At 46.5% G+C, this 21,535-nt stretch overlaps 1 protein-coding gene across 2 annotated transcripts in view; it reads left to right on the top strand.

Moving 5' to 3' along the window:
• Positions 1-21,535, top strand: part of LOC139378929 (lysine-specific demethylase 6B-like) — a 154,745-nt gene that overhangs the window by 25,152 nt on the left and 108,058 nt on the right. The window lies entirely within an intron of this gene.

Raw genomic sequence — 21,535 nt, 5'->3', positions numbered from 1 at the left:
CTCATCGTTGTTGGTAATCAAGCCTACCACTGTTGTGTCGTCCGCAAACTTGATGATTGAGTTGGAGGCGTGCGTGGCCACGCAGTCGTGGGTGAACAGGGAGTACAGGAGAGGGCTCAGAACGCAACCTTGTGGGGCCCCAGTGTTGAGGATCAGCGGGGAGGAGATGTTGTTGCCTACCCTCACCACCTGGGGGCGGCCCGTCAGGAAGTCCAGTACCCAGTTGCACAGGGCGGGGTCGAGACCCAGGGTCTCGAGCTTGATGACGAGCTTGGAGGGTACTATGGTGTTGAATGCCGAGCTGTAGTCGATGAACAGCATTCTCACATAGGTATTCCTCTTGTCCAGATGGGTTAGGGCAGTGTGCAGTGTGGTTGAGATTGCATCGTCTGTGGACCTATTTGGGCGGTAAGCAAATTGGAGTGGGTCTAGGGTGTCAGGTAGGGTGGAGGTGATATGGTCCTTGACTAGTCTCTCAAAGCACTTCATGATGACGGATGTGAGTGCTACGGGGCGGTAGTCATTTAGCTCAGTTACCTTAGCTTTCTTGGGAACAGGAACAATGGTGGCCCTCTTGAAGCATGTGGGAACAGCAGACTGGTATAGGGATTGATTGAATATGTCCGTAAACACACCGGCCAGCTGGTCTGCGCATGCTCTGAGGGCGCGGCTGGGGATGCCATCTGGGCCTGCAGCCTTGCGAGGGTTAACACGTTTAAATGTCTTACTCACCTCGGCTGCAGTGAAGGAGAGACCGCATGTTTTCGTTGCAGGCCGTGTCAGTGGCACTGTATTGTCCTCAAAGCGGGCAAAAAAGTTATTTAGTCTGCCTGGGAGCAAGACATCCTGGTCCGTGACTGGGCTGGGTTTCTTCCTGTAGTCCGTGATTGACTGTAGACCCTGCCACATGCCTCTTGTGTCTGAGCCGTTGAATTGAGATTCTACTTTGTCTCTGTACTGGCGCTTAGCTTGTTTGATAGCCTTGCGGAGGGAATAGCTGCACTGTTTGTATTCGGTCATGTTACCAGACACCTTGCCCTGATTAAAAGCAGTGGTTCGCGCTTTCAGTTTCACACGAATGCTGCCATCAATCCACGGTTTCTGGTTAGGGAATGTTTTAATCGTTGCTATGGGAACGACATCTTCAACGCACGTTCTAATGAACTCGCACACCGAATCAGCGTATTCGTCAATGTTGTTATCTGACGCAATACGAAACATCTCCCAGTCCACGTGATGGAAGCAGTCTTGGAGTGTGGAGTCAGCTTGGTCGGACCAGCGTTGGACAGACCTCAGCGTGGGAGCCTCTTGTTTTAGTTTCTGTCTGTAGGCAGGGATCAACAAAATGGAGTCGTGGTCAGCTTTTCCGAAAGGGGGGCGGGGCAGGGCCTTATATGCGTCGCGGAAGTTAGAGTAACAATGGTCCAAGGTCTTTCCTCCCCTGGTTGCGCAATCGATATGCTGATAAAATTTGGGGAGTCTTGTTTTCAGATTAGCCTTGTTAAAATCCCCAGCTACAATGAATGCAGCCTCCGGATAAATTGTTTCCAGTTTGCAGAGAGTTAAATAAAGTTCGTTCAGAGCCATCGATGTGTCTGCTTGGGGGGGGATATATACGGCTGTGATTATAATCGAAGAGAATTCTCTTGGTAGATAATGCGGTCTACATTTGATTGTGAGGAATTCTAAATCAGGTGAACAGAAGGATTTGAGTTCCTGTATGTTTCTTTCATCGCACCATGTCACGTTAGTCATAAGGCATACGCCCCCGCCCCTCTTTTTACCAGAAAGATGTTTTTTCCTGTCTGCGCGATGCGTGGAGAAACCTGTTGGCTGCACCGCTTCGGATTGCGTCTCTGGGCCAGTTAGTGCTAGTGAGCTATACCTGGGCCAGTTAGTGCTAGTGGGCTATACCTGGGCCAGCTAGCGCTAGTGGGCTATACCTGGGCAGGCTAGCGTTTGTGGGCTATACCTGGGCCAGTTAGCGCTAGTGGGCTATACCTTGATCAGCTAGCGCTAGTGGGCTATACCTGGGCCAGTTAGCGCTAGTGGGCTATACCTGGGCCAGTTAGCGCTAGTGGGCTATACCTGGGCCAGCTAGTGGGCTATACCAGGTTCCTGGTAGTTCCCAGCCATAATTGAAATGGAGCCAGTTTGCCTTGGGTATGTGTCGGATGTCACGTAGGCAGGATCCCCTCTCTCTCTCTGCACCCCAAAACTGTGCACATTGGATAAACATACACACACACACACACACCTCAGTATGCTGTCTATGTTTGCTCCAGTTACATAGAAAAGACAAACTGTGCAGACCTACAGTATTCAGTATTATAATTAGGGACAACTTCTACCTCCTACTATTGAATCATGCGCAATATGACCAGACATTTCTGCAAAAAGGATCTACTGAACACACACACACACACACACACACACAATGATGTATCACAGCACATGGGAGAGTTTTTAGATATCACCTCAACATAAATACGTCATCCAACAGGATGTGGCCAGACAAAGCATCCCCCCTCCTTCCCACACTCCTCTCATTTCCTCCCTCTTTTCTGAGTGCTCTTTTCCTCCTCTTCACTTCCTCTTCCTGCCTTACATCCTCCCTCTCTCTCTGTCTATTTTTCTGCCAACACTCCCACCCCCTCTGTTTCCCTCTACTTCCATTTTTCTCCCTCTCTGTCCTCGATGCTTAGTTTTAATATCAAATTAAATGAAATTCTCTCGAATATAGTAATAATAGAGATTAATAATATAATAAACTGTTGCCCCCCCCTCCCTTTTTGCCCTCAGAACAGCCTCAGTTCGTCGGGCATTGCCTCTACAAGGTGTCGAAAGCATTTCACAGGAACGCTGGTCCATGTTGACTCCAATGCTTCACACAGATGTATCAAGTTGGCTGAATAGTGGTGGACCATTCTTGATACACACAGGAAACTGTTGAGTGTGAAAAACACACTCAAACCGATGCGCCTGGCACCAACTACTGTACCACACTCCGTTCAAAGGCACTTCAATCTTTTGTCTTGCCCATTCACCCTCTGAATGGCACACATACACGATCCATGTCTCAATTGTCTCAAGGCTTTAAAATCCTTCTTTAACCTGTCTCCTCCCCTTCATCTACACTGATTGAAGTGGATCTAACAAGTGACATCATCAATAAGGGATCATAGCTTTCACCTGGATAGTCTACTGTATGTCATGGACAGAGCAGTACAAACAGTGTTTACAGTGGAGCTGACGTTTTCATTCAAAGCCACTTAGTCATGCATACGGTGGTCCCGGGAATAGAACTCACAGCACCGCCATGCTCTACCAACTGAGCCATACATCTCTCGTTCACCCCTCTCTCTCTTCCTCTCTCCACTGAGAGCTGAGTGTAATAGAACCATTGTGTTCTGGACTGAGATTGTAATAGAAATATTTATGGGGACTTCCTGCTTCACAAAACTCTGTTAATAAACCGTGGCGGCACTCAGCTATGATCATTCACATTATCCTCCCAACCACTTGTACGCGGAACAAAAGACATGTCAAGTGTTGGTCCCATGTTTCATGAGCTGAAATAAAAGATCCCAGAAATGTGCACTATACGCTTATTTCTTTCTCCACCTGACAGGTGTGGCATATCAAGAAGCTGATTAAACGGCATGATAGGTACACAGGTGCACCTTGTGCTGGGGACAAGAGAAGGCCACTCTATAATGTGCAGTTTTGTCACACAACACAATGCCACAGATGTCTCAAGTTTTGAGGGAACGTGCAATTGGCATGATGATTGCAGGAATGTCCACCAGAGCTGTTGCCAGAGAATAGAATGTTCAGTTCTCTACCATAAGCCACCTCCAACATCGTTTTAGAGAATTAGGCAGTACTTCCAACCGGCCTCACAACCACAGACCACGGGTAACCACGTCAGCCCAGGACCTCCAAATCCGGCTTCTTCACCTTGTCTGAGATCAACTGTGAAACTGTGGGTTTGCACAACCAAAGAATTTCTGCACAAACTGTCAGAAACTGTCTCAGGGAAGCTCATCTGTGTGCTCGTCGTCCTCATCAGGGTCTTAACCTGACTGCAGTTTGGCGTCATCACCGAATTGAGTAGGTAAATACTCACCTTCAATGGCCACAGCCACTGGCACGGATGAATCTCGGTTTCAACTGTACCGGGCAGATGGCAGAGAGCGTGTATGGCATCGTGTGGGCGAGCAGTTTGCTGTTGTCAACATTGTGGGGTTATGGTATGGGCAGGCATAAGCTAAGGACAACAAACACAATCACATTTTATCGATGGCAATTTGAATGCCACAGAAATACCGTGACAAGATCCCGAGGCCCATTGTTGTGCCATTCCCTTCATCCGCCGCCATCACCTCATGTTTCAGCATGACAATACACGGCCCCATGTTGCAAGGATCTGTACACGATTACTGGAAATTGAAAATGTCCCAGTTCTTCCATGGCCTGCACACTCACCAGACATGTCACCCATTGAGCATGTTTGGGATGCTCTGGATCGACGTGTACGACAGTGTGTTCCAGTTCCCGCCAATATCCAGCAACTTCGCACAGGAGATCCACACCCCTACCTTTTTAAGGTATCTGTGACAAACAGATGCATATCTGTTTTCCCAGTCATGTGAAGTCTGCAGATTAGGGTCTAATGAATTTATTTCAATTGACTGATTTCCTTATGAACTGTAACTCAGTAAAATCTTTGAAATTGTTGCTTGTTGCGTTTAGATTTTTGTTCGGTGTAGAAGGTGAAGGAGAGATGGAGAGAGAGATTGTAATTACAGGTTATTATTAGGTTTTTTACCAAAGAGAGAGAGAGAGAGTGTTTCTGTGTTTGTCTGTCTGTCTGTCTGTCTTTCTGCCTGCCTGCCTGCCTGCCTGCCTGCTTGTGTGTGGGTATAGGCTTGTGTGTGTGTGTATTGTGAAGGGCACTGGCAGGCGCGTGTAGGTGCGTGTGTGTCTTGCAGCCACAGGAAATGTGAATTATTATGTGGATCATGATTAATGGACATTTTTTGTATGAGTTGAGGCATTTTTCATAAGGGAAAATCAGTGTGACATTTCAAAGTGGAAATCACAAACTTCAGAAGCCTCTTTAAACCTGAAATACACTAGACGTTTTACATTTCCTGCGTTGTGGAAAGGTTCTCCTGCGACACGGTGATCAAATGAAGATCCTACACCGGGATGTTTATTTATGCAGGTTGACTAGCTTGTGGAACACAGCTGCAGGTCCCTGTCTGATATTATTCCAACACAAATACAATATCCCCAGCTTTAAAGATGTCCTCCTACCAGGCTAGTGTGCTTTGTCTTATTACTACAGACCGTCTTCTCCCTGTTGGGACGTTTATAACCACACACACACACACACACACACACACACACACACACACACACACACACACACACACACACAAAACACTTCAAGAAACCTACTTTGGATGCATTGCGTGAACTACAGTAGTCGTCTGAATTATTGGGAGAGAACTCCTCAGCTACCCCCCCGCCCTTTCCATCCACCCCATCGTCCTCACTATGTAAGGGGTTTAAAGTAGCTTCTCGGGCTGGTCTGGCTTCCATAACACACACTCTCTCTCACACACAAGTTCTCAGTGTGCTACAGTACCTGCCTGCTCAGAGTGGTGAGTAACACATCCCTCTGTGCTCCTCCCAGCTAAGACCATTCTCCATCCTTCTTTCTTGCCTTTCACCTCTCTTTCCTGAAGAGCAGAAGCAATCGCTCCTCCGGCCGATGGCAGCCCCACACCGCACGCCCTCTCTCTTCCTCCGCCACTGCACGCGCTCCAAGCGAAAAGAGGAGTGAACCCCCACAGAGAGGGGAGAAGGAAAGACAGGAATGATGTGAATAACAGAATATCAAAGGTTGGACAGTGAGTGACAGAATGGACAGAGGGAGAAGATCAATGAGGGAAGGATGAAAAGTAAATCTACTGTAGCAGTGTGACTCGCAGAATGCCTTGGTAGAGTGTAAGTTTACACTTTTCGTTCAGATGCATTGGTGTGTGTGTTTATATCCAGTTGGCACATTAACTTCGGTTGGTGTGTGTGTGTGTGTGTGTGCGTGTGTGTGTGTGTGTTTGCAGCATACTTCTATCCGGTTGGTGTTAACTCAAGTTGGTGTGTGTGTGTGTGTGCGTGTGTGTGTGTGTGTGTTTGCAGCATACTTCTATCCGGTTGGTGTTAACTCAAGTTGATGTGTGTGTGCGTGTGTGTGTGTTTGACCTGCGGTCAGCCTATTCATTTAAACGTGTGTGTCGGAGAGAAGAGAGGATAGAAGAGTCTGGACACCAATAGTTGGACACGCAAAATACAGTAGTGCTTTTCCTGAGCATTGCATTCACCTCCAAAACAGGTTTGAATGTTTAGCAAAGCATCAGAAAAGGCATGCAAGTGGCATGTGTTTTAGAGAGCATAGGTTGTATGTGGACACTGACATGCCGTTGTTCCTGTCAGTGTCTGCGTCAGTCAGTCCGTCCGTTTAGACTTAACCGATACTGACAGAATGACTGACATGCAAACGCTCTCCATCGCTCTGTCTCTCTGTTTCTCTCTCTTTCTCTTTCGCTCCCCTTCCCTCCCTCTGCTTCACTACGTGAGTGACAGGTTGAGAGCTCGCCTTCTGACTGAGTTAAGTGAGAAAACGACAGACAGACGTTTGCTGTCCATCCTTCACTGGTCGGTGGTAACTGGTGAGTCTCGCATATGAGTGAGGGAGAGGAAAAGAGCAGAATTAACAACCGCAGTAGCACCTATGGTTGTTTGGCCAAAGTAAACGGGCACGTGTGATATTTTGTTACACGTTGTAACTGGGAATATTTACTTGTGTTAAAAGCAGTGATGCCAACGTTCAATTTGTTTGTTTGTTGAATGTGGTGGATGTAGACAGCAGTACCACGCTGAAGTGTGTTGTGGTGAGTGTGTTTGTACATGAGCATGTATCAACAATTACCAGGGCTGGAGTTCATACTTTGGACTATAATGCATGTGGAAGTGTTGGAGTGCAGCTCTGTAGTGAGTTTCTCTGCTCTGAAAGCTCAAGGCTGCTGATTCCTCTCTACTACAGGTATATATGCTGTGCTATCTATTTTTACAGGTATATATATTCAGTGCCATCTACTTCTACAGGTGTATATTCAAAGCTATCTATTTCTACAGGTATATATTCTGTACTATCTATTTCTACAGGTGTATATTCTGTGCTATATATTCTGTGCTATCTATTTCTACAGGTGTATATTCAAAGCTATCGATTTCTACAGCTATACATTCTGTGCTATCTATTTCTACAGGTATATATTCTGTCCTATCTATTTCTACAGGTATTTTTTCGGTGCTATCTATATCTACAGGTATATATTCTGTGCTATCTATTTCTACAGGTATATATTAGGTGCTATCTATATCTACAGGTATATATTCTGTCCTATCTATTTCTACAGGTATTTATTTGGTGCTATCTATTTCTACAGGTATATATTAGGTGCTATGTATTTCTACACATATATTCTGTGCTATCTATTTCTACATGTATATATTCTGTGCTCTCTCTACAGGTATATATTATGTGCTATCTATTTCTACATGTATATATTCTGTGCTATCTATTTCTACAGGTATATATTAGGTGCTATGTATTTCTACACGTATATATTCTGTGCTATCTATTTCTACAGGTATATATTAGGTGCTTTGTATTTCTACAGGTATATATTAGGTGCTATGTATTTCTACACGTATATATTCTGTGCTATCTATTTCTACAGGTATATATTAGGTGCTTTGTATTTCTACAGGTATATATTAGGTGCTATGTATTTCTACACGTATATATTCTGTGCTATCTATTTCTACAGGTATATATTAGGTGCTATGTATTTCTACACATATATTCTGTGCTATCTATTTCTACATGTATATATTCTGTGCTCTCTCTACAGGTATATATTATGTGCTATCTATTTCTACATGTATCTATTCTGTGCTATCTATTTCTACAGGTATATATTAGGTGCTATGTATTTCTACACGTATATATTCTGTGCTATCTATTTCTACAGGTATATATTAGGTGCTTTGTATTTCTACAGGTATATATTAGGTGCTATGTATTTCTACACGTATATATTCTGTGCTCTCTCTACAGGTATATATTCTGTGCTATCTATTTCTACAGGTATATATTAGGTGCTTTGTATTTCTACAGGTATATATTAGGTGCTATGTATTTCTACACGTATATATTCTGTGCTCTCTCTACAGGTATATATTCTGTGCTATCTATTTCTACATGTATATATTCTGTGCTCTCTCTACAGGTATATATTCTGTGCTATCTATTTCTACAGGTATATATTAGGTGCTATCTATTTCTACATGTATATATTAGGTGCTTTGTATTTCTACAGGTATATATTAGGTGCTATGTATTTCTACACATATATTCTGTGCTCTCTCTACAGGTATATACTATGTGGTATCTATTTTTACAGGTATATATTCTGTGGCATCTACACTGAGTGTACAACACATTGGGAACATCTTCCTAACATTCTTCCATATTCTTTAGAAACCACCACGCATTGTGAGCGAACAGTGTTGAATATATACCTACCACCAGTGCAATTCATTAAACTGACAAACTTACATGGAATATGAATATCTTGTTCATTTAGTTAACAGACACAGTGGGCAAGTAGGTTTTTCAGACATAGTGAAATAGTAGATATTACAGTACTATCTTGTAGTATAGAGTTTTTCCAGGGCTTCCTGTGAGCTAAGCAGAAAAAACTCTAGGCCCTATGGTCAGGAAATACTCTTCAGGCATTAAGAAGCAACACTAAGGTCTAGAATTTTTTGTTCAAGAAAAAACCCTGTCCCTTGTCATTTACGTAGTGTTATTACCTTGAACATAAAGGTCTCTGTCACTTCCTCCCTCCATTCCTCCCTCCCTCCATTCCTCCCTCCCTCTGTTCCTCCCTCCATTCCTCCCTCCCTCCATTCCTCCCTCCATTCCTCCCTCCCTCAATTCCTCCCTCCCTCCATTCCTCCCTCCCTCCATTCCTCCCTCCTTTCCTCCCTCCCTCCATTCCTCCCTCCCTCCATTCCTCCCTCCATTCCTCCCTCCCTCCATTTCTCCCTCCCTCCCTCCATTCCTACCTCCATTCCTCCCTCCATTCCTCCCTCCATCCATTCCTCCCTCCATTCCTCCCTCCCTCCATTCCTCCCTCCATTCCTCCCTCCCTCAATTCCTCCCTCCATTCCTCCCTCCCTCCATTCCTCCCTCCTTTCCTCCCTCCATTCCTCCCTCTCTCCATTCCTCCCTCCATTCCTCCCTCCCTCCATTTCTCCCTCCCTCCCTCCATTCCTACCTCCATTCCTCCCTCCATTCCTCCCTCCCTCCATTCCTACCTCCATTCCTCCATCCATTCCTCCCTCCATCCATTCCTCCCTCCTTTCCTCCCTCCCTCCATTCCTCCCTCCATTCCTCCCTCCATTCCTCCCTCCATCCATTCCTCCCTCCTTTCCTCCCTCCCTCCATTCCTCCCTACATTCCTCCCTCCCTCCATTTCTCCCTCCCTCCCTCCATTCCTACCTCCATTCCTCCCTCCATTCCTCCCTCCCTCCATTTCTCCCTCCCTCCCTCCATTCCTACCTCCATTCCTCCCTCCATTCCTCCCTCCATCCATTCCTCCCTCCATTCCTCCCTCCATCCATTCCTCCCTCCTTTCCTCCCTCCCTCCCTCCATTTCTCCCTCCCTCCATTTCTCCCTCCTTTCCTCCCTCCATTCCTCCCTCCCTCCATTCCTCCCTCCATTCCTCCATCCATCCATTCCTCCCTCCCTCCATTCCTCCCTCCCTCCATTCCTCCCTCCATCCATTCCTCCCTCCCTCCATTCCTCCTTAGCTGACAGATGTATAAAATCTAGCACACAGCCATGCAATCTCCAAAGACAAACATTGACAGTAGAATGGCCCTACTGGAGAGCTCAGTGACTTTCAACGTGGCATTGTCATAGGATGCCACCTTTCCTACAAGTCAGTTCGTCAAATTTCTGCCCTGCTAGAGCTGCCCCGGTCAACTGTAAGTGCTGTTATTGTGAAGTGGAATCGTCTAGGAGCAACAACAGCTCAGCTGCAAAGTGGTAGGACGCACAAGCTCACAGAACGGGATCGCCGAGTGCTGAAGCGTACAGCGCTTAAAAATCGGGAGCTTCATGAAATGGGTTTCCATGGCCGAGCAGCCGCACACAAGCCTAAGATCACCATGTGCAATGCCAAGCGTCGGCTGGAGTGGTGTAAAGCTCACCACTATTGGACTCTGGAGCAGTGGAAACGCTTCCCAGAAGAGTGGAGGCTGTTATGGCAGCAAAGGGGGGACCAACGCCATAATAATTATCATGATTTTTGAATGAGATTTTCAAACGAGCAGGTGTCCCCATTCTTTTGTTCATGTAGTGGTAGCTTTCACCTGGATTCACCTTGTCAGTCTATGTCACGGAAAAAGCAGGTGTTCTTAATATTTTGTACACTCAGTGTAATTCTACATGTATATTTGCTGTGCTATCTATTTCTACAAGTATATATTCTGTGCTAGGTGCAGTATTTCTACCCTGCTTGGCTGGTCTGAACAGAACCGTTATCTATCTCTCTGAGATGTCTTCTCCTCTGGGCTGCCCATGGCTAGGAGGCAGATAGGGGGAGCGAGAGAGGGTGGGAGAGAAAGAGGGAGAAGATGGAGAGGAGATTGAGAGGGAGGGAGGGATGATGCTTATGAAGACTGAGATACCGCAGTCTTGCTCTTTAAAGAAAGGGGGAGGGAGTGAGTGAGGGAGGGAGGGAGGGAGGGAGGGAGGGGAAAGAGATTGAATTGAGATGAAAAGTAGGAATTGAAGAGAGGGCTGACTGACTCCGACTGCGTTGTTGCTCTCTCAATATTTTTCTCCTCTCTCACTTAGTCTCTCTGCCTCTGTATTCTCTTTCTCTCCTGTATTCTCTCTGTCTCTCTGGTATTCTCTCTGTTTCTCCTGTATTCTCTCTGTCTCTGTATTCTCTTCCTCATCAACACTATATATACAAAAGTATGTGGACACCCCTTCAAATGAGTGGATTTGGCCATTTCAGTCACACCCATTGCTTACAGGTGTATACAATCAAGCACAAAGCCATGCAATCTCCATAGACAAATATTGGCAGTAGACTAGCCTTACTTTCAACGTGTCACCATCATAAGATGCCAGCTTTCCAACAAGTCAGTTCGTCAAATTTATGCCCTGCTAGAGCTGCCCCTGTCAGCAGTTTTTTTTTAATTGTACCTGTATTTAAATAGGTAAGTCAGTTAAGAACCAATTCTTATTTTCAATGATGGCCTAGGAACAGTGGGTTACCTGCCTTGTTCAGGGGCAGAACGACAGATTTTCACCTTGTTAGCTCGGGGATTCGATCTTGCAACCTTTCGGCTACTAGTCCAACACTCTAACCACTAGGCTACCTGCCGCCCCTGTGAAGTGGAAATGTCTTGGAGCAACAACGGCTCAGCCGCGAAGTGGTAGGCCACACAAGCTCTCAGAACGGGACAGCCGAGTGCTGAAGCGCATTAAAAAAGATCACCATACGCAATGCCAAGTGTCGGCTGGAGTGGTGTAAAGCTCGCCGCCATTGCATTTTGGAGCAGTGGAAACGCGTTCTCTGGAGCGATGAATCACACTTCCCCACCTGGCAGTCCGACGGACAAATCTGGGTTTGGCGGATGCCAGGAGAACGCTACCTGCCCCAATGAATAGTGACAACTGTAAAGTTTGGTGTAGGAGGAATACTGGTCTGGGGCTGTTTTTCATGGTTCGGGCTAGGACCCTTAGTTCCAGTGAAGGGAAATCTCAACGCTACAGCATACAATGACATTCTAGACGATTCTGTGCTTCCAACTTTGTGGCAACAGTTTGGGGAAGGACCTTTCCTGTTTCAGTGCCCCTGTGCACAAAGCGAAGTCCATACAGAAATTATTTTTTGCCCATGATTTTAGAATGAGATGTTCGACGAGCATGTGTCCACATACTTTTGGTCATGTAGTGTATCTTCAAACACGTCAGTCTGGCAGGATCCTGTCTGGCTCTTGGTGACAGTGTGTGAGAGACAGAAAGTGACATGTCTCGATGTCTCATCTGTCACCCTGTCTCTCTCTCTGTCTGTGTGTGTGGGTGGGTACATAATATCTTCAAGCAGCCAGCAAAGACTGTCCGTTCGTCCGTCCTTCCTTATGTCTGTCTGTCAACCATGTCTACCACTCTCTCCCTGCGTTGTCGATTGGTGGGCGTGTTCGCTTGACTGCCAGCATCGTGTGTGTGTGTGTGTGTGTGTGCATACGGAGAAGGCTTAACGGTTTCCTCTGTGAGACACACACATCCATCTTCCTGTCCTAGTGTAGAGAGCAGGTGGCTCAAGGAGGAGGGAGTGTACTGGAGGGAGTACAGTAGGGTAGGGTTCAACAAAGAGCTTGTTCTCTCTTTTCCCTCTCGTCTCTCGCTCTCTTTCTCCCTTTCAATTCAGAAGGCTTCCTCTCTTTCCATCTCTCTCTCTCCCTGTCTCTCTCTGTTTCCCTCCCTTCCTCCCTGCCACTGAGAGTGACCTCATGGCCGATGACCTCATCGTTAAGGAGCTCATTTGGAGGGAGAAGGGATATCTGGTGGGGTCAGGCATAAGGGGGGAGGTGTAACCCTGTTGGGGCCCCTCGAGGCCACTCTTTGGGTTAGGAGGAGGGGTGTATCTGTTGCCTCCATCTTAGGTTTCTCTCTTTATACTGACTGATGGGGTCTCAGTGTGTGTGTGTGTGTGTGTGTGTGTGTGTGTGTGTGTGTGTGTGTGTGTGTGTGTGTGTGTGTGTGTGTGTGTGTGTGTGTGTGTGTGTGTGTGTGTGTGTGTGTGTGTGTGTGTGTGTGTGTGTGTGTGTGTGTGTGTGTGTGTGTGTGTGTGTGTGTGTGACAGGGGCTCAGTATATAGGGTTCATTCATATCTCCTGTCTTCCTATAGATACTGTATAGGCTGTCTGTCTCTCTCCATGCACACCATGCAGGTGTCCAATCACTCACACACATCGCTTTCCTTTCTGTCCTTTTATTCTCCTCCCTCACCCTGTTCTCGCTCTCTCTCTCGCTCTCAATTACCCCTCCCTTTATTCTCTTCCTGCTCCCGCTCCTCCTCCTTCCCTCTCTTCTTCTCCATCCTCTCCCTCTCTCCTTCATCTCCCTCCTCTCGTCCCTCCTGTCAGGTTGTGAGAGGGGTAGTGAGTAGGGGGGGGGGGGGCAGTAGTAGACCCTCTGTCTGGAGCCAGCTGTAACCTTACACCCCGACAGAGAGAAAGAGAGAGAGAACGACAGATCAGGAAGATGAGGGGGAGAAAGGGTGGAGACTGGGGGTAACTTGATATTTAGTGATTATACATTCATCATATTTTCACAGACATTGGATATATTAATGCACACACACACACACACACATACTGTATGTCCATACACACAGTCAGTCTCTTTCTCCTAGCAATGATGTAATCCCAAGGCAACATCGCCTTGGCGATTGTCCCCTCGGAAACGGTGTGGTTTGAACTGTAGCTGATTGCATTGTCTAGGCAACTGGGAAACAAATTGCCAGCCCCGTGCCCCAAGGCAGCGATAGACAGACGGGCGGAGAGAAAAAAGAGAGTGAGGGGGAGAGAGATGAAGAAGGGGAGTGAGAGGAGGAGGAGAGAGACAAAATGAAGGCTTTATAGACGCTTTGATCATTGATATTCAGTGGTACTAAAGCTGTGATCAGCTCCGAAAACAGCTTTCGATTGAAGATTCTGTCATGATTCTTTTGTTGCTATCGCAGATACCAGCTTCTTCTGCTGCCTTAGATGTTCGTTGTGGTTTGGCAATTTGTCACAGGCGAGGAATGAAGCTCTGTGGTTTTGTGCAGTAAATCCTGTTCTACAGTTGAGGCTTCCTCTTGGGGTTATAGGCTTCATAGATTATATACAGGAATAGATTACATTGAATGTGTAGAGAGTCCATGTCCACAAGCACATGTACACGCTTGCATGCTTTGCGTTCCTTATAGGCGAGAGTGTAGGTCTGAACAATAGTCTCCCGGCCCCTATTGGAGCCTATTGCCCCTGGGCCTGGTGATCCACTTTCAGCCCAGGGTTTTCCTGGGCACTGCGGCCCCCGCGTGTGTCCTGGGCCTGAGCCAGAGCAGCCAGGGCCCTGCCTGTACCAGACTCCCTCCCTGGGGGGGGGGGACAAAGCTGGGTCCTATCCAGGACTGGATCTCTGGAGGACGGGAGGAGAGGAGTAGAGGAACCCCAGGCTGACAGAGTGGGAGGAAAAAGCTCTCCTTCCCTTCTCTCACTGATGTTCTCACCCTCTCACTTTGTCCTTCCCTTCGCTTAATGTCCCTCCATCATTCTCCCTTTCTCTTCTTTCATGCACATGTTCTATTATTCTCTCGTTCTCTCGCTTCAATTTCAATTCAAGGGCTTTATTGTCATGGGAAACATATGTTAACATTGCCAAAGCAAGTGAAATAGATAATTTACAAAAGTGAAATAAACAATAAAAATTAACAGTTAACATTACACTCACAGAAGTTCCAAAAGAATAAAGACATTTCAAATGTCATATTATGTCTATATACAGTGTTGTAATGATGTGCAAATAGTTAAATTACAAAAGGGAAAATAAATCAACGTAAATATAGGTTGTATTTACAATGCTGTTTGTTCTTCACTGGTTGACCTTTTCTTGTGACAACGAGTCACATCTTGCTGCTGTGATGCACACTGTGGTATTTCACCCAGTAGACATTGGAGTTTATCAAAATCGGGTTTGTTTTTGAATTCTTTGTGGATCTGTGTAATCTGAGGGAAATATGTCTCTCTAATATGGTCATACATTGGGCAGGAGGTTATGAAGTGCAGCTCAGTTTCCACCTCATTTTGTGGGCAGTGAGCAGATAGCCTGTCTTCTCTTGAGAGCCATGTCTGCCTACGACGGCCTTTCTCAATAGCAAGGATATGCTCACTGAGTCTGTACATAGTCAAAGCTTTCCTTAGTTTTGGGTCAGTCACAGTGGTCAGTTTAGGGCCAAATAGCATTTCTCTCTCTCCCCACAGATCCTTTCACACACACACTTTTTCTTGAAAGCCAGTCTTCGATTTTCTTCTCTAACTGTTACCAGCACTTTGATATTTGTCCTGTATGACTTCCCTCAAACTTCAGCAACACCCCCTACACACACACACACACACACACTCTCTATCCCATATTAACCTGCGTGTGGCACTGCCTGACTTATTCTGTCGCCGTGTGTGGTCCCCACATCAAACCCCAGCAGCTCATTACTCTGAGGCTAATAAAGGCTAACATTAGCAGCGTTAGTGCTCTGAGCTCCATCCACACCTCTCCCGCCAGCCACCCAGGCTGACACCCACGGCGAGGAGGAGGCCAGCCCCAGAGGGAGGCCCCTGTGGTGGGCTAGGGCGTCACCCCAGCTCCTGGGTGGGTTCCTGGAGATTGGACGTGTGGTCTCTCTCTCTCCATGGTGTTGTCATTGCGACTATGCCTTCCACATCCACGACCCTAATGTCACACACAAACACACACACACACACACACTTCGCGTATACCCCTCACACACTTCACACAGATCAGGCAAAAAATATTGACACACACTAGCTAACACTCCCACTCACACACACTCACGCACAAGTAATTAGACACACACTTATATGACCTCATACTAGCGTCTGTAATGCAGAACATTAACATAGAGGCAACATGAGTTATGTTTTCACCTTAAAGGGGCAATCGGATTCGAACAACACGGCCGGTAACCCCGCCCACTCTTGAATTCATAGCAAAGATGCAACCATGACTACTTCCAGTCAGCGATAATCCACATGGATGTTTAACTCTTAGTAATACTCACCTTCAGTCACCCAGATATTTATCTCTGCTCTCTCAGGCAGACAGTAGTAGTCAGTCCTGCCCAGTTTACATTCCACTGTGTGTGTGTGTGTGTGTGTGTGTGTGTGTTAGACCCTATGAACACATGTGACGCCCGGGAGCCAGACTCCCCTCCTCATCCTCCTCACCCACTCTTAACCCCCAAATCCCACTACACATTTAGACAGTCCCCTCAGTTTACTGACACACCGTAAATACACACACACACACAGTTTATATAGACCCTACACATCTCCATAACGGCTTGGTTCAGCTATCAGTGGTCCTATGTGGAGATCTAGGACCAGGTCGTCCTATCTTAATCCAGTCCATAACCATTAGAAGGTATAAAGGAAGTCTGATGTTGGATCAGCTTTGAGAGGAGACAAAAGAGATTCACTAGAGAGAGCAGAAAAACAGGGACTCTCACTGTCTGTCTCAAGGGCATGTTGACCATGAACTCAAGCAGACAGATTGGGAGGTGTGTCTGCGTCTGTGTGTGTGTGTTTGTAGAGAGAGAAAGCGTGGTGGGTTAATCTTTCTAATTCTACACAGCGTTTGAAGTCAAAGTTTGGAGCCGACAGAGGAAAAACTTCAAATGCACTTCTACCCCCTCCCTCCTCTCCTCTTCCTCTGTCCCTCCCTCCTCTTTCTCTGTTGCTCCCTCCCTCGTTCCCTTCCTTTCTCTCTGATCTTGTGAGAGGAGCACAGGAGTGTCCTGTAGATGACACCCGGTGTGAGATTAGGCATGCTGACGCCCCTCATACACACACACACACACAGCTTCTCACTCCCCATCCCAATATTAGGTTGAAAAGACAGTAGAAGTTTGATGAATTGGCCATCCAGGTGTGTGTGTGCGTGCGTGTGTGTGTCCAGTCAGTAGTATGACCATCTCAGTTGACACAGCTATTTTTATTACAGCCATCTAGCTTTCTGTCTGAACTCTGTAGAGTGACTCACTCTCACTATGGGCCAACAATGTACACACACACACACACACATTAACACACACTCACGAATGACTATCAGCAATACACGAGATACACGTGCCTACGTGAACGAACCCACACACACACACTCACACACACTCAACCACCGCTCTCAGGATGTGTGTGTTTGCTTGTGAGCCGTTGCTGTGTGTTTGTCGTTTCTAGGGCCTTTTTTCTCGTTGGGTGTGTATGAGAGTGTGTTCACGTGCTGCGGAGGCAGAGGCTGAACAGCTGCATGTGGTTTGTGTTTGTGTATCTGACAGTGGCTGGCCTCTCTCCTCCTCCTCCCCCTCTATCTCTCCTCCTCTCCACTTCCCCTCTTTATCCTACCTCCCCCTCTTCTCTGCCTCTCTCATTCAATCTTTTCCACCCCTCTACTGACTTTCATTTTCTCTCTCTCTTCCTTTTTCTCCCCCTCTCCTCTCCTCTATTCGCCCCTCTGTCTCTCCCCTGCTGCCCTGTCTGGACCTCCACATCCGCCAGCTATCAAAGCACTGACCAGATGACACACACACACAATGCCACATTCACCGCACATACTACTTATTTTGTATCTTGGTTTTAAGAGAAGCCAGATGCTAAATAACTAAGGCAGATGCACGTGCCTGTTTTTCCCCCGCCTTGGATGTGTGTGTGTGCGTGCGTGCGTGTGCACACGTTTTCTATCTTCTCTCTGTTATTGCTTTAGTTAGTGTCATGGTTACGGAGAGGCGGAGTGTTTTATCTAAACCTCCAACCTCTCTCTCTCTCGCTCTCTCTCTCGCTGACTCAGCTGATCCTCAGCATTGAACAGGGTCTGTTTTGCAGATCATTCAACGGGGTCTGTGTTGCAGATTGTTTAATAGGGTCTGTGATGCAGATCGTTTATTAGGGCCTGTTTTGCAGATCGTTTAATAGGGTCTATGTTGCAGATCGTTTAATAGGGTCTGTGTTGCAGATCGTTCAACAGGGTCTGTGTTGCAGATCGTTCAACAGGGTCTGTGTTGCAGATCGTTCAACAGGGTCTGTGTTTCAGAATTTCAACAGGATCTTTTTGCAGATCATTCAACAGGGTCTGTGTTGCAGATCGTTCAATCGGGTCTGTGTTGCAGATCGTTCAATCGGGTCTGTGTTGCAGATCGTTCAACAGGGTCTGTGTTGCAGATCGTTCAATCAGGTCTGTGTTGCAGATCGTTCAACGGGGTCTGTGTTGCAGATCGTTCAACGGGGTCTTGTTGCAGATCGTTCAACAGGGTCTGTGTTTCAGATCATTCAACAGGGTCTGTGTTGCAGATCGTTCAACAGGGTCTGTGTTTCAGATCATTCAACAGGGTCTGTGTTGCAGATCGTTCAACAGGGTCTGTGTTTCAGATCATTCAACAGGGTCTGTGTTGCAGATCGTTCAACAGGGTCTGTGTTTCAGATCATTCAACAGGGTCTGTGTTGCAGATCGTTCAACAGGGTCTGTGTTTCAGATCATTCAACAGGGTCTGTGTTTCAGATCATTCAACGGGGTCTGTGTTTCAGAACCTTCAACAGGGTCTGTGTTGCAGATCATTCAACAGGGTATGTGTTGCAGATCATTCAACGGGGTCTGTTGCAGATCGTTCAATAGGGTCTGTGTTGCAGATTGTTCAACAGGGTCTGGGATGCAGATCATTCAACAGGGTCTGTGATGCAGATTATTTTATAGGGTCTGTGTTTCAGATCGTTTAATAGGGTCTGTGTTGCAGATCGTTCAACAGAGTCTGTTGCAAATCGTTCAGTGTGGTCTGTGTTGCAGATCGTTTAACAGGGTCTGTGTTGCAGATTGTTTTATAGGGTCTGTGTTGCAGATCGTTCAACAGGGTCTGTGTTGCAGATCGTTTAACAGGGTCTGTGTTGCAGATTGTTTTATAGGGTCTGTGTTGCAGATCGTTCAACAGGGTCTGTGTTGCAGATCGTTCAACAGGGTCTGTGTTTCAGATCGTTTAATAGGGTCAGGGCCCACTGGAAGCCAACAAGTCTCAAACAGGGAAGGGTGTGTGCGTGCATTCGTATATGTGTATGAGCCCAATGTATAGGATGTGTAACCCATACAAATGTTAAAGTATAAGCTGTTGGCACGCCAAGTCATTAGAGTAAATGTCCTGGCAGCAGTGTACATTAAAGCCTTTTTGTGGCTATTTATTTTCTATAGAAATGGATAGAGGTAGGCTTTTGGATGTGCGTGTGTGGGAGTGTGTGCGTGTGTGTGTACGTGTGTGTGTGTGTGTGTGTGTGTATGGGGGGGGTGGACCTTGTCTCTCATTGCTAGTTCCCAGCAGGTTAATGAATAAATAAAGGCGTGATGCCTCCCCTGTGAGCCTGTGTCTGCACAGAGCAGACAGAGTGACACCACACACACACATTCCCTCATCGCACTCTGGGTTCAGCTCATAGCCACTCTGTATAATAGGAATGTTTATTAGCAGGTTGGAATAATGTAGATTTCTTTCCCTTACTCTCCCACTTAAAAAAATACTTTAGTTTACAATATAACTCTTAATTGAAACTGTAGTATACAGTAGAATACACACTGTAATATCCCTTGATCAAGTCTAGGACTTAGTGTAGAATTTTGTAGTATACTGTAGATACTACATTATTAGTATACTGATAATACTACATTATTATCCACATTATCCACATTAAAAACACTAGTAAATACTACAGAAATGTCCACAAAAACACTACATTGTTTTAACTATAGTAAATACTACAGTATTTAATTTGGATATACCCTGCCCATTCCCCTCCCCCACATCCCATTTTGTGCCATCCTTAAGTGAGAAACCTACATGCCAAGTATAGACTAAATATTGTGTTCCCTACAGGTTATAGAAAAGAGCAGAAGCTCTGAGCTATCCGTTCAGACCCCAGTCCTACCTACCTACCTACAGGTTATGGAAAAGAGCAGAAGCTCTGAGCTATCCGTTCAGACCCCAGTCCTACCTACCTACCTACAGGTTATGGAAAAGAGCAGAAGATCTGAGCTATCCGTTCAGACCCCAGTCCTACCTACCTACCTACAGGTTATGGAAAAGAGCAGAAGCTCTGAGCTATCCGTTCAGACCCCAGTCCTACCTACCTACCTACAGGTTATGGAAAAGAGCAGAAGATCTGAGCTATCCGTTCAGACCCCAGTCCTACCTACCTACCTACAGGTTATGGAAAAGAGCAGAAGCTCTGAGCTATCCGTTCAGACCCCAGTCCTACCTACCTACCTACAGGTTATAGAAAAGAGCAGAAGCTCTGAGCTATCCGTTCAGACCCCAGTCCTACCTACCTACCTACAGGTTATAGAAAAGAGCAGAAGCTCTGAGCTATCCGTTCAGACCCCAGTCCTACCTACCTACAGGTTATGGAAAAGAGCAGAAGCTCTGAGCTATCCGTTCAGACCCCAGTCCTACCTACCTACCTACAGGTTATGGAAAAGAGCAGAAGCTCTGAGCTATCCGTTCAGACCCCAGTCCTACCTACCTACCTACAGGTTATGGAAAAGAGCAGAAGATCTGAGCTATCCGTTCAGACCCCAGTCCTACCTACCTACCTACAGGTTATGGAAAAGAGCAGAAGCTCTGAGCTATCCGTTCAGACCCCAGTCCTACCTACCTACCTACAGGTTATAGAAAAGAGCAGAAGCTCTGAGCTATCCGTTCAGACCCCAGTCCTACCTACCTACCTATAGGTTATAGAAAAGAGCAGAAGATCTGAGCTATCCGTTCAGACCCCAGTCCTACCTACCTACCTACAGGTTATGGAAAAGAGCAGAAGCTCTGAGCTATCCGTTCAGACCCCAGTCCTACCTACCTACCTATAGGTTATAGAAAAGAGCAGAAGATCTGAGCTATCCGTTCAGACCCCAGTCCTACCTACCTACCTACAGGTTATAGAAAAGAGCAGAAGCTCTGAGCTATCCGTTCAGACCCCAGTCCTACCTACCTACCTATAGGTTATAGAAAAGAGCAGAAGATCTGAGCTATCCGTTCAGACCCCAGTCCTACCTACCTACCTACAGGTTATAGAAAAGAGCAGAAGCTCTGAGCTATCCGTTCAGACCCCAGTCCTACCTACCTACCTACAGGTTATAGAAAAGAGCAGAAGCTCTGAGCTATCCGTTCAGACCCCAGTCCTACCTACCTACCTACAGGTTATAGAAAAGAGCAGAAGCTCTGAGCTATCCGTTCAGACCCCAGTCCTACCTACCTACCTACAGGTTATAGAAAAGAGCAGAAGCTCTGAGCTATCCGTTCAGACCCCAGTCCTACCTACCTACCTACAGGTTATAGAAAAGAGCAGAAGCTCTGAGCTATCCGTTCAGACCCCAGTCCTACCTACCTACCTATAGGTTATAGAAAAGAGCAGAAGATCTGAGCTATCCGTTCAGACCCCAGTCCTACCTACCTACCTACAGGTTATGGAAAAGAGCAGAAGCTCTGAGCTATCCGTTCAGACCCCAGTCCTACCTACCTACCTATAGGTTATAGAAAAGAGCAGAAGATCTGAGCTATCCGTTCA

Source organism: Oncorhynchus clarkii, chromosome 21, assembly GCF_045791955.1.
Source record: "Oncorhynchus clarkii lewisi isolate Uvic-CL-2024 chromosome 21, UVic_Ocla_1.0, whole genome shotgun sequence".
Classification (NCBI taxonomy): Eukaryota; Metazoa; Chordata; class Actinopteri; order Salmoniformes; family Salmonidae; genus Oncorhynchus; species Oncorhynchus clarkii.
The sequence above is the reverse complement of the archived record's forward strand: the minus strand, read 5'-3'. Positions and strand labels throughout refer to the sequence as shown.